Source organism: Centropristis striata, chromosome 12 (assembly GCF_030273125.1).
Source record: "Centropristis striata isolate RG_2023a ecotype Rhode Island chromosome 12, C.striata_1.0, whole genome shotgun sequence".
Classification (NCBI taxonomy): domain Eukaryota; kingdom Metazoa; phylum Chordata; class Actinopteri; order Perciformes; family Serranidae; genus Centropristis; species Centropristis striata.
This window is the reverse complement of record NC_081528.1, coordinates 25,834,415-25,846,917: the sequence shown is the minus strand read 5'-3', so window position 1 is coordinate 25,846,917 and position 12,503 is coordinate 25,834,415. Positions and strand designations below refer to the sequence as shown.

The window sequence follows — 12,503 nt, the reverse complement described above, 5'->3', positions numbered from 1 at the left end:
TTAGATGGTATATGTTTTTGTTTGTTAAAAAATTGAGACAATCATGGATAAAAAATGTTGCACATTTATTATTAAAATGGGTTAAAGTTCTTTTAAGGGAAATAAACAGCTGCCTATAAACTCAACTTACTAAACTCTACTAGTATATATCGTCCCTTTAATTAGAACCAAATTACATAATTCTTTCCAGGAAACTTCCTAGAATATTATGCACCCAAAAAACTAAAGCATTGCTGTTTTATCTCTCAACATGAAGGTCTGCAAGCGGTTTCAAAGCCCTCTCCATGCTGCGAGAAATAAAAATTCTGGTGGAAAGATACTGAATTCTTACTTTCTTTCTTTAATTGGAATAAGCCTATAAAATAGCTATAGTTTAAACATTTTACTGTAGAATAAACCCACAACAGGTGATGAGGAGAACACAAGGATGTGACCTCAGCATTCTCAATTGCTGCTACCTGCCTTTTTCCCCAGATCCAATTCAAACATCAGACATTTTTAAATCCTACAAATGGGTTTTAATGGGCTTTAAGGTACCCTTGAAGGCTTTTTCTGTTCAGCAGCTGCACCACTTGTTGCATAGCTCTAAGGTTAGGCCGCATTCAGACTGCAGGTGAATCTGATTCAAATCAGATTCCTACTCAAATCCGATTTTTAGAGCTGACTGTCCACACTGTATTTAGCAAGTGTCCAAATCGGATATGGCTCTGTTCAGACTGGGCCACATTATCGACTGATCTGACAGGTTGCTGTAGTAACGGCGTCAGAGCGCCTGACGTCTTATAATTGCGACAGCGACAAGAACAACAACAACAAACATGATGGAGGCAGGTCACCTCAGTATATTGGCCTTATCACTGTCCAGTAGAGGTGCATAACATCTCAGACGCACCAGGGGAGAAACCAGGCGGATGGACGCCCCCGTCGGGCCAGGCTGCCGGTCGACACCTCCTCTACGCGCTTCCCGCGATACGCGTGCCGCGTAGAGTGGCGTCACGGACAGTCAAAACCGATCTGAGTGTTTGGAGCCATTCAGACTGAGACGCATCTGTCCAAATGCGATCTGAAACTACCTCCCGAAGGTGGTTTCGATCCGGTTTGCAAAAATCGGATTTCATGTGATTTGTGACTGTTCAGACTTCAAAAGAGCCATCCAGTTCCAATCTGGATGGGCTAAAAATCGGATTTTGGCTGGCAGTCTGAACGAGGCCTTAGTGATGTGGGCTAACCCCATTCAACTGTAGCATTTGGGCATTTTTGGAGACGTTTCTTTGTGGGCAGAATACAGTGACATTTAAATGTTCTCTGATGCTCGGCCACTAATTGTGATTAGCTGATATTTGTTTAAAAGAGTTAGATCAGGGGTTTTTATATAAAACTGATCAGAGATTACTCTTTATGTGACACTAAAATTACTTCACAGGTCTGGGAGTTCTAACATGTCAGACTCGGATTCACTCCACTCCTTCAGAAAACAACTCAAAACACCTTTTCAAGACAGCTTACAAGACCTGAATCCCACCACCAAACCTGAACTCATAAACTCTCATTTCTGTTTTTGTTCTCTGTATTTTGTATCTATTTGTTTCAATGTATTGTGTAAAGCGACTTTGAGGACCTTTAAAAGCGCTATATAAATCAAATGTATTATTATTATAATTATGTCTGTAAAAGACATTAATTTGCAAGGTGTTTCCAAAAGAAAGATTGTTGGACTGAATATCCAACTGCACCTCCAGATGGTCTGATAATAATTATCATTTAGAATGTTTACTTAAATTATAGGTAACCTAATAATGATCTGCGCACAAAGGGTGTGATTTATTTCATTTTCTTTGTTTAAGATATTCCTTTCCTTCTTATTAATTTAATTTTTTTTCTGTTTTATCTCCAGCACATCAGAATGAAGAAATGAATGATGGAGGACAGAGGCAGATTTCCATTTGGCCAATAATATTAATATTGCCAGTAAGTAAATAATGCCACAGTATAAAAGGGTTATTAGACTCTGTGATTGGTATTGCTTCCAAGCTTTAAAATCCTGATCGGAGCAGCCTTGGTGAGATTTTTATCTGACTAAGAAAAACAGCACACAAATCTCTGAAAAGGAACCCCAGAGCTGCACAGGTTCATTATTTTCCCTGTTTATAATCCAACGCCTCTCTTTGTCAGACAGCTTCTCACCCCGCCTTTGATTTAGCTAGTTTGGGAAAGGTGCGAATTATTCGCTGTCACACGTGGTTGGATGATGTGTTGTGCAATATAGCTTTTTTAAAAGCATGCAGAAACACTGAGCTAATACCTAATTTGTAACATGCAGATGCTATTTCAAAAGTGTCAAACTGCATTTATGTATTTTCACTCTTCAGTCTGCAGCAGCAGGAAGCCTCTCTGTCCAGGTATTAACCAAATATAAGCATATTTTTATCCGGGAGAGGGAAATTGTTTTGAAGTTGTGCAATAGCACATTTGCAATATTGTTCTCTGACAGTTGCATTCGCATTAGAGAGTCACTCTCTTTCACCACTGAAAAGGATCTATAGTGTATGTTACCTCTCTAAGCTAAAAATCTATTACAGCCTTGCGGGCCTGAAAGCTAAAGATTTAGTCTTTTTGTCAGGTTGCACAATGTTGGCCCTTTATAGTAGAGGTTTCTGCTCGTCAGCATGTTTGCTGAAGTTCCTCTCATTGGGGATTTCATTGTGCTCAGACTATGCAAATTTCACAGCTAAGGCTAATGCATTTGCACTGCCCAGAATTGAACGTCTTGGTAGGGAGGCTACAGCTTGAGACTGCACATGCATATGTTCTCACACACACACACACACACACACACACACACACACACACACACACACACACGGTGGACAGTTAAAGTGTGCACTTAGAGCACATTATGTCAGTGAAAGGGATCCAGATGGCATACATGAATTCCATTCTTTCCCTCGCATTGTTATAGCCTCTCACCAAGCAAATCATAGCAGCTTAGTCCTACAGCAAAGTAATTGGACTGATGTTTTTCCTATGCGACACTTCTTATCACACATTGAAAAAACAATTTTCCTTCCAAATCATTCTGTCTGTAAGCACAGACTGTAGCAAGCAGGCTCTGTGTAAACAGAATGATATATTCCTGGATGCCTATAATCATGCAGTAAGTATTTTTCCTCTCTGTGCAGATGTAGCGGTTATACCGGAATTAAGTGACCACAAAGTCATACATTTCTTATTACAGAAATTATTGAGAAGTTTCAAAAACATCACCTGAACCAGTCTGAGACACCTGGTAATGTTCCTTTTCCCGCTGCAGAAGATGTATATAAATCATATGTTATGCAAACCAGTGATATAGGTGAAGAATGAGAGAGTGTGGCGTGGCTTCACAGCAGCTCCACAGTATCCTTCTGGTATTCATGCAGAGGCATCGGGCGCTTCTCCTCTCAGCAGAGATAAACAGATGTACGGAAACTGAGCGAGTGACCTAGCTAGCCTCAGAGGTGAGCTGTCAGCTACAACAAGCAAACACAGAGAGCTCGTGGTCATCACTAAAGGGCAAAGGGCAGCTAATTACACCACAGTTGTTCATCTGGCAGACAAAGAGGGAAACAACAGCTTATTTAACAACACATCCAGTCAGCCATGTTGCCTAGTGCAGAATGCCTAATGAATAAACACTTATACAATCGTGGGTAAAAAAAGAAGCAAATAAAAATGTGCAGCGAAGAAGAGAGAGAACAGACAGTGCAAAAGAAAAGATGGATAATGAAATGTGAAAATAGCGAAAAGGAAACTAGTGAGTGGTGGCAGAAATTGGGCCAATATGTGTGGAACAACAGGGAATAAAGGGAGGGTGAGGGAGAAAGGGAGAGATAGAGAAGGTGTGAGAGGAGGAGGGAGGTCAGTAGAGATGTGGAGATGGGCGGAGGAGGAGGGGGAAGAGATGAGCCCCCAGTGCTCAGCTGTCAGTGCTTCCTCTGCAGGTGGGGCAGGAGGAGTGCCAAGTCCCTCTCTCCCACTCACACAGACACCCATGCATCACTCTATAATGGATGCTTTACACTGGTGCCAGAGAGAGAAAGACTGAGGCAGAGAGAGGGAGACATGGTGAGAAGACGAAAGAGAGACATGGGGGAGGGCGGGTACTGGGAAAAAGAAAGAAACTGCTACAGGGAAAAGGAGCTGAAGAAAATGCCTCAGAGATTAAGGCGGTGGATCGAGGTAACAGGGAAATGGATAGACAGACAGACAGACAGACAGACAGACAGAAACCTCCATCAAGTCATTAGACCAATCAAGAGAGGAAACAGACGAGACAGTCTGGGAGCAATATGATGCAGCTATTGGTTTAATTGATCTAAAGCCTAACAGGATCAAAGACCGGCGGGGCACAGCCGGGAGCTGCAGCCACCGATCCTCCTCCAACATTCCACTGTCACTGTCCATTAGGAGGTGTATGAACGCGCCCTTGACAATGATTTACCAAGAATGATTCATAGACGGCATCTACCTGAACTAATGACTTGCCAGCGTCTTCACTGGGGGATTGCAGGTCATCAACAGATGACATATTCTGTAGTCACCTCGTTCATCAGCTGCGATTAGATTCCAAAAGCAATCTCAGCAATACATCACCAGATGGGTCTTATCGTATTGTCTTGGAGAATATTGCTGAGACAGCCCATGTGTGCCACATGTCGCTCAAGCTGCCCAAGCCCATTCATACGGTGGTGGATCTGGGGCTACAGGTATATGCAATGCTCTGAGCTATTACCTTGGTTGATGGAGGCATGGATTTACTAAAGTACTCAATTATCCCCTGCTTCTTTCTCTGACCTGCTGCTCGGCTCTTTAACACCTATAACTCCATGCTTTATAGGCTCAACTACCTGCTGCAAGCAGAGACAGACTGATGGCTGGACTACCTGAATGAACTGCCTTCACCGTTTTCTGCCCATTTGTCAATTCTTCATTCCTCTGCTCTCTTCTGGCTAGGGATAGGTAAAGCTGCCTCACTCTGATGGACAGCCCAGCTGGATATTATTTTCTAGAGTGTTACCTAAAACTGGCTATCTGACCTCAGTGGAGTCATCTTTACCCCAATAACACCCCTCCCTCTTCACATTACTCTGCAGGGCTACCTTTCTTTCTTTTCCGCTCAATACAACTTTGGCTTCATTTTCTCTTTGCAATGGTGAGTAGTGAAGAGAAAAAACCTATTTGCTGCCTGAATTAGGCCATTTCCAATTTCTTACGAGTAAAAAAAAAGAAAGAGTAATACCCTTTAGTTGGTGAGTAATCCTCCATCTTTGTTATTTTTTTTTCAAATCAGGCATTTTTTCTCTGCTATACAGAGTCAAAGACATTGGCATTCAAAGAGTGACACAAAAATGCCACATAGGCCACTTGTTAAAAGCGGCGTGCTTTTCCACACAATGACGGCCACAGTATATGGCAGACAACAAAGCCGAGTAGTCAGCGTAAATAAATACAAGCATTCTTGCTCCGCAGAGATGGCATCCCCCTGGTTTAATTATCGCTCTTGTCAATCGAGGTGGAAGAATACGGCACCTGACAAGGCGCGTCCCCATTCTCTCATCTTGCATAGGCCTTTTTCACACCCTGAGATGCGCAGACACCCTTCAGCAAACAGCCAAATCAAACCTCGAGACGGAGGCATTCTGGTGCCCCAAACACCCAGGTAACTTTACAGTGTCGAGTTGCTGAATGCCTTTGACATCTCAGAAATGGGGTCTATTCAACTTCGACAATTGTCCCTGGTTTTTCTCAAGCACAAGGCATTTGCACAACAATGGTGCTGAATCGTGTATGAATAACATCCCAGGGATGTGGTTATGCAGCTATCTTTCCCGGTGACTCCTTTTCACATTCCAGCTCTTGCAAGGTGCCTTTATTTGATGCCTAAACTCCAAAGGAGATAGATGGCTGCAACAGGGTGCCTGAGCCAACAGAAATGAAGTTGACACCAGGTGTGGATGGATCACAGCTCCACTTCTGAGAGCTCGGCACAGGAGCATTATGGAGTGTGCAGGCCTGTAGGCCATTCCACATGGAGACCCTCCCATGGGTCTCATTTCCAGAAAGGAAACCCACACGTGTTATTTTCAAAGGTCATAGCCAGATGTAACATTGAGGTTAAAGCAGTGATGTATTGTAACACTCACACACTCTTCATCTATACGACCTGCTGGCCTCCTTACCCAATCTGTAACACAGTGTAATTTGGAGCAGCGTTTCCATTAGCCTTAGATTACCTGTCGATATCTCAAGATACAGCAATGAGTGAGCACACAAGATCTCTACGCTTAACACATCCTCACAATTCCCAGCAGCCCCACTACAGCAGTGTTTGTGTTGTTCCCTCTGAGGACAAGTAGGAGCCTGCATGTACAAGGTAAATGATTGTCAGAGCAGAGGTGAGGTGCTCATGGCAACACAGGCTTTGAATCCCTGAACGGTAGCACTGTATCAGCAAGATTGACAGAGGCAGATTGATTCGAGGCCCTATAAACATTGTTGTCAGTCTTATTTCCTTCCTGTATAGGTCCAAGAGGTAAATACATGCCAGAAACAGCACAGCAGTCATTTGCACTGATTTGTGCTGTGAAATCACAAGAGGGCCCAGAAAAGACTGTACAAAGTGGTCTATTCCCTTATGTTTCTATGTGAAGGTATGCAGGTGCAGCCACTCAAGAGGCAGTTAAACTCCAAAATAGAAAGCGATTAAATCAAATGTAGGAGGAGTAATTCATCCCTCCATGTCAGATACAGTGTATATAAAACTCTGAAAGAAGTTTAGGGTTGCAACCCCCTATATTTAAATCACAGATTTATTTGTCAGTTGATCAATTAACAGTTTGATCCGTCAAATATCAGAAAATACTAAAATCAATATCCAGTAATTTCCCAAAGCCCAACTATCATAGAAGAAAACAAACAAATACATGGTCGCTCATAAAGTTGGAATAAAATATTTGGTAACGCTTTATAATAAGGTCCTTAATAACCATTAATTAAAAAGTAATAAGGCATTGTTCTCGCTTTAGATCCGGTAGTTGCAAAAAGCATAGTTAACTTATAGTTAACTTATAATAGATGAGCAATAAAGTATATTTTTATATCAATAAGCAAACAAAATAAGATTAATAAAGGCATGGCAAAGACATAATGGGTGGGTCATGGGTGTTTGTAATGCCATTATTAACAATTATATAAGCTTCTAAACACACAATAATGTTAATAAGCATCTTGTAAGGACTTACAAGGGCGTTATTACTTGTTAATTAATGGTTATTACAAGGACCTTAATATAAAGCGTTACCAAATTTACTAATCAATCTCTTCCAAACATATCACAATGAAAATGAAACCACAATTAACAGGATTGTGTCTGAAAACCAGTGGTGGAAAAAAGATTCAGATCCCTTACTTAAGTAAAAGTACTAATACCACACTGAAGAATTACTCCACTACAAGTAAAAGTCATGCATTCAAAACATTACAAAAGTGCAAAAGCATCAAAATGTACTGAAAGTATCAAAAGTAAAAGTACTCTTAATGCAAAATGACCCCACTCAACTTGTTATATATATTCTAAATATATTATTGTATCATTTTTACTGATGCATTTATGTTAATCTTCTCAAGATAGGGCTCATTTTAACACCTTATTACACTGCTATGAGGTTTAATTTATAAAAATAGTTTATCACTTGGAATTTATCACATTTTTTATGTTAAATCTTGACCTGGATAGTAACTAAAGCTGGCAGCTAAATGTAGTGGAGTAAAAAGTACAATATTGGCCTCTAAAATGTAGTGAAGTAGAAGTATAAAGTTACATAAAATTTAAATACTCAAGTAAAATACAAGTAACTCAAAATTGTACTTAAGTACAGCACTTGAGTAAATGTACTTAATTACATTCAACCACTGGTGAAAACCAAAATATTCCAACTTTATGGGCGACTGCTTATTTAAGATTTTTCATTTTTGCTTTAAAGAATAACTTAAAAGATTGATTACTAATTAAAATAGCTTCCAGTTAGCTTTCTGTCAATTAACTAATAGATTAAATGACTTATCATCATCATGTCAGCTCTACAGCAAGTGTTACAGTGACAGTCATCGTCATATTTGGTCAGATATCCTACAAGCTATTGTATGAGAAAATTTTGCTACAATATGTATGAAACTATGGAGGTAAGGAATACACTGAAATAAATTAAAACAAATGAAAATGACAAACTTAAATACACTTTATCTTCTCCATGAATCAAGTGGAGTGACACATGGAAATGATTAAAATAAATTAAAAAAAAAAGCTTCAAAGCAGAACTCAAGTTGTCACCTCCTGAATCAGCTCCATCAGACTTGGCTTTATCTGAATACTGTTTGTCTGGCGTTTTTACACCAATTTGTAAATGTGTTACATAAATGTGTGAAGCACCTTTTAGATTAATGAAGCAACTGAAATGATTAGCATGAGAAAAAGCTTTTATTTTGGAAACATGATTTCATTTTGGGTCCATGTCCGTATCATGAATTATTCAGCCCAAAGCCATTATATAACATATCAGAAAATCTTCTTATTAATATTATTTCTTGATTTGTTTTCTGCCTGTGCATCAGTATGCTGTCTATATGAAGTATTTGTTTTGTTTACACTACAGAGGAGGCAGTCTGAAGGGTGACGGTGGTGGGGAGAAAAAGGTGTTTTAACAGAAATAACAAAACTGTGATGAGTGTTGCTGGGTGTCGTGTATGATTGAAACACTGACCTCAACAGATAAGAATAAAAAAAGTAAGCTAAAACTCTGTGATAACTGTTGATGCATTTGTAAAGAATATCCTTGAGTTAATAATTAAATCAATCTAAATATTCAGTTTTCATTAAATAATGTTCAATGTGAGATCAAATGTGTCCTTTGGATTATAATTTTATTAACTCTGTTTTATTACTTACTAATCCTCTAATAAGTGCAGTTCTGTATTTCTGGGGTATTACGGGTCATTTCTAGTTTAGGTTATTACAGCTTTATTTTCCCAGCCATTTTGCCTTCAGATGATTCACTGGCTGCACATACAGTACTTGACAACACTTGATCATAAAGGACACGGCAGTTTGTGCCTCACTGTAATCATAACATCACACTCAAGTCACTCTAACAGAAGCTCTAGTTTCTCACCCAATCAGCTGAAGTAAATTGTACCGGAATACATCAACCCCTATGACTTCCACGTCCCATCCTTTCCAAGACTGCATGAATCATACATTTTATTTTGAAAATCCACAGCAAGTAGCTTACCATGAAGAGCAGTCATTAATAAAGTTAATATTTCAGATTTGATTTGAGAAAAATGTCCTGCCACGCCATTTGATTTTTCCAATCTCTCTGATCCTCAATTTCTACACATCCCATGATGCATTCCTTCACTTAATCACCTTCTATGCTATCCTTCACACTAAATGGATTCAGAAACTTGTTACCCTTAGCTGAGAACCGAGTGCCTGTCACACTGCCCTCTTAATACTTCTGGTTCAAGGGGTTTCAGTGTTTGCCAGGTGCTGTCTTGCATTAAAAAGCCTTGGTACTCATTGCACTGTTGTAATAAAGCCCAAGCATTTAACATGCACATTTATGGTCCTCAATAACCCAGAAGTCTTAATAAAAATGAAAGCTGACATTGGCATGAAGGATCCTCCACACTAGCTGTCTTTAATGTCCAAGACGTTCCATTAAAAGGGGAGCACTTCCTCAGAAGCAGAGCTTTTATCCTGATTGCTTACAGGAAGAGAAGAAAAAAAGAGAAACCAAACGACCTTCAGCGGCTCTACAACCAGCCCTCCCCTCATGCAGGCTCCGTGAATAGACGTGCACATACATGGACATCGACGATACGAACTCTGATAAAGACACACTTGAGCAGATATACGGTATTTGTTGTGTAGGATGTGGAGGGAGAAACAGATATACATACACACGCCTGAGTCATTTCCTACTTGGTATTCTGTACATGTGCAGAGAAGCCATCTCACTTTTTATATCATAATGATTATTAGGAGATAAGAAAAAGCCAAATCTGCATGTTCAATTAGTGCCTGTGCGATGCCAGATAGATAATACATGGGACTGGCTAATGTCCTTGCTTCTGAACTTCTTCAGCCGATTTCTGTTTGAAGCGGAAGAAAAAGGAGATGGGGACGGAGATTTCCCTCTGTGGGAACACAACTGTTGAGCTACATTTAATAAGCTGGTCAAAAACACTCTCCTGCCGAGAGGGACCGCGTTTTTAATGACCATTCTGCTTCCAAAGTCTCAGATGTGCGGCTAGATTGCTTGCCACATAGCAGACAAGGCAGCCATCTTATTAATAGCAACACACCACACATGCTGCAGACTAGGGAGCAGACACCCGGAGAGGGGGGGAAAGGGAGAGAGACACACTGGCACATGGAGAGAAAGCCCTTACATGCTTTTACTGTCTGTGAAGGCTGGGAGACAGATGGGTGCAGTGAGGAGGAGATTAGATGGAGGAGGCAGGGCAGGGACCGGGGTCTAAAAAATCCAGCCCTCACGAGAGGACGTCCAGCCAAGCATCCACGCAGGCCAGAAGGGGGGGAGGTGATGGATGTACCCTGTGACTGGAGCCCCTCGGCACGCCCACATGGAGACGCCACCAAGGCCAGGCCAGAGGAGCAGGCAATCAAAGAGAGAGGCCGAAGGGCTAGGATGATATAGGAGGATCCAGCTTATTAAATAGGCTTCAGGAGGAGCATGGAGCATCAGAAGTAAGTTGTCACTCTGCCACCAACAGGCATAAAAGGAGCCTCTGTTCGATGGAAAGTCTATGCACTGTAGGCAGTGATGACAGACTGTGTACAGTAAGAGTGGGAATACTGTCATTAAATACACCGACACACCAGGGAGCTCCAGAACAGTGTGTCATCGCTGATTTACTTTTCCTTTCTTACCGGGGCCTCGTTATCCTGCATCTGAGCAGCAGGTGAAGGGAAATGTTTGTGTGTGAGACGCATGTGAATCCTGTGCTATGTTATCATATCACATCCAACTCTGGATGCAAAGACGCCACATCCAATGTGACACCGCTGCCTCTTTTTCTCGGCGCGGAGCGTGAATTTTTACTTGCGAGCAAGTCAAAATAAAATGCCGAGATGCATTGTTTACAATCTCGTTTCCTGACTTAATTTCCATTCAGAGTGCATAGTAGGAAACTCAATATAAGACGCTCTTCCTGCTAACATGGATAGGAAATGATTACACAAATCCATTACTAGAGGCCACCTGAAACCAGGTGTGCTCAAGCCACAGTGTATAATCCATCTGATTATAGATTTTGTACATCAATTTTCACCGCTATGCAGATCCAGACACTTTGATTCCTTTCTTGTTTACTGCGTTGTCTTGGCAACAAGAACATCCTACCAGTTTTCACCTCGACAGTTAAGGCTATAGGAGAGGAGGATGATGAGGAGAGGAGGGGTTGAGCACAGCGGAGGTTGTGAAAGCAGGTGCAAAAAGACATTTCTTCGCTTGGATTTCCTGTCACATCCTGCAGCCCACTCCAGTCCTAAACTTTATATAATTACAACAATCTGTGCTCCGAGAGAGACTGTGTGAAATCTGATTGCCATTGGTAACATTCGCAGCAAGAGTCCTGGCGTGATAGAAGGCTTCCTGTTTCAATTTCCTAGGATCCCTCAAGTTTTACTGGCTTTTTTTTTTTTTTATCCCATCAGTGGGGCATACATTTCCATTCAGGGGAAAAAACAGACCCGGTAATATCCAATTTACTAGGAGGCAGAGGAGATGGTTTCACTGGCAGTATAATAACATGCTACATGGAGCGTAACATTATGGAGTATGAATAAAAAAGGCATTTATGGTAAAAATTCAATCCAAAAGCAGTCATCATTCATCGGAGGAAATCAAGGCAATTAGTAACACTTTAATGCAAATTGGAGAACGCAAAACACATCACAAATCCCTGGCAGTGTAATAGGAACCAGAGAAGAGCAGCTCAGAATGACCTCTTTCAAATGCAATACTAATCAAAAATCTAAGAATGGAGATTGTACTCTGCCTAGCGACAAGAAAAATAAATGTGTGTGTTCGGGTGTGTGGTGGCTGGGCGTGTGCCACTTAATAGCTTCCTGACCACTGTATAGCCTTAGACCAATCGTTTATCTCATGGAAGAGTGATTTCTTTAATGTAATTCACTTGTATGTAATGTACAGTAAAAGCCCTGTGTTACATTTCAAACCGTGCGTGTCCAGAGCAGCATGTTTGTGGCTTGTTAACATGTTCACAACAGGCTACGTGAGCGTGGCTGAATGTAAAGATTTCTCATTTGGAATATTACCGTCACATAAACAATGTAGAAAAAAACCCACGAACACCTCAATATCCTAATAGCCTGTCATGTACACAACACCACTATCAATTAAACGTAAAACAAACAG

The 12,503-nt window shown here is 41.0% G+C and overlaps 1 protein-coding gene across 2 annotated transcripts in view; it reads right to left on the bottom strand.

Annotated features, from left to right (window-relative positions):
• nlgn3a (neuroligin 3a) overlaps positions 1–12,503 on the bottom strand; it is a 139,841-nt gene that overhangs the window by 31,712 nt on the left and 95,626 nt on the right. The gene's annotated exons all lie outside the window — the stretch shown is intronic.